The sequence below is a fragment of the Alligator mississippiensis genome, chromosome 4, assembly GCF_030867095.1.
Source record: "Alligator mississippiensis isolate rAllMis1 chromosome 4, rAllMis1, whole genome shotgun sequence".
NCBI classification, from domain to species: Eukaryota; Metazoa; Chordata; order Crocodylia; family Alligatoridae; genus Alligator; species Alligator mississippiensis.
The window spans coordinates 226,005,699-226,007,159 of record NC_081827.1 but is presented as its reverse complement, the minus strand read 5'-3'; the positions used below and the strand labels follow the sequence as shown (position 1 = coordinate 226,007,159).

The 1,461-nt window shown below is 38.1% G+C and overlaps 1 long non-coding RNA gene across 1 annotated transcript; it reads left to right on the top strand.

Moving 5' to 3' along the window:
• The first annotated feature begins 344 nt into the window (after positions 1–344).
• LOC132249907 (uncharacterized) lies at positions 345–782 on the top strand. Its single transcript, XR_009461384.1, has 3 exons — positions 345–393; positions 481–548; positions 680–782. It is a non-coding gene; the product is annotated as an uncharacterized LOC132249907 (long non-coding RNA).
• The last annotated feature ends 679 nt before the right edge of the window (positions 783–1,461 follow it).

Here is a 1,461-nt window from a genome sequence, read left to right as displayed (position 1 = left end):
TCACTGAATATGATAAGAAACACTTCTTAGAAGAAAGATTAACAAAATAAACTAATAAAATATTATAAAAGTTTTTAAGGGAAATAAAGACTGAATTTAAAAAGATATATTCTCACAGATTGTGTTATGGTATAGGGGTGATGGGGTGTGTGTTATAAAGATAAAAAAGAGGCCTGGTGTGTCCAGATCACCACATTTTTTAAGACTAAATGGGGTGGGTTGTCTTTTAGTGCTGACTATTTTAATACAGTTATATTTTACTTTATACATGCACTATTTTCCTTAATCTATTATTTAATTTTTAATTCAGAGGACTTACTTATTGTATCATTTCATTTATATTACAGAGAGCTTATCAGGTGGGGAAGCCCCAGGCCATTTTACCACAATAAGGTAAAAATTATTTTAAAAGGATTGGGTTATTTGTGGCAGTGTTGCTATAATCACACTAAGTTATAACAACTGTTTGTTTTCAAACAGAACCTCTTCTTCTAAAATAGAAAAGCAGAACAAGCACATACAGTCATGTTTTTACCCAGTAGTAAAAGGTAATTTTTCTGAAACTGTGTGTTTCCTGTGGGAGGAGAATCTGTGTGTAGGGGTTAAGCAAATTTTAAATTTACAGTGTGTGAGGAAAGTGAATTCTCAATGCTGAGATATAAATTTTATATTTCCTAAGTGATCACACGCACCACACCCAAAGAAGAGCAGGGACCTGGGCAGAGACCTCTAAAAGCACAGCCTGCAGATCATAACACCCAAAGATCAGAAGACGGATGGGACAGAACAGAAGGGTACGATTACTCGGAGGAAAACAAGCCACATACCTCTGAGAAACTCACATGTAAAAAGACTAGGATTCACACCCCCAAAACAGGTGATCTGAACCCTGTGAATAAGAAACCCAGGACTGATTGCTTGCACAATTTACAAAAAGAGGAGAGTCTTTCTCCTTTTTTTGAAAGATCATAATTATTGTGAAAAAAAAAAAAAAGAGGGTGGGTTTTCGAGGTGGGTATAAACACCCTGTCTTGAAAGATCATGATTATTGTGAAAAAAAGAAGGGGGTTTGGAGTGGTACACACAGGCGTATACGTCTCAGAAAGAGTGCGCAGAGCCCTTTGAAAGATCATGATTATTGTGAAAAAAAGAGGGGGATTTGGAGTGGTACATGCAGGTGTATACATCTCAGAAAGAGTGTGCAGAGCGCTTTGAAAGATCATGATTACTACCAGCGCAAAAGGGTAAATTTTACTCAGAGAGGAGATAGTCTGTGTAATTCGGACAGCAGGCGTAGTCTGTATCATAAGAGGGGGAGTCATGGTAAACGTGGGGGTAAAAATGGTTGGCCAACCAGCAAGTGGCTTGCGGGGAAAAAAGTAAGGGCCTGGTTAAAGAAGAGCGTGGGGGAGGCTAAACACCGTTTGAGGAAAAAAAAAAAGAGATCCCCTAGGGATCCCT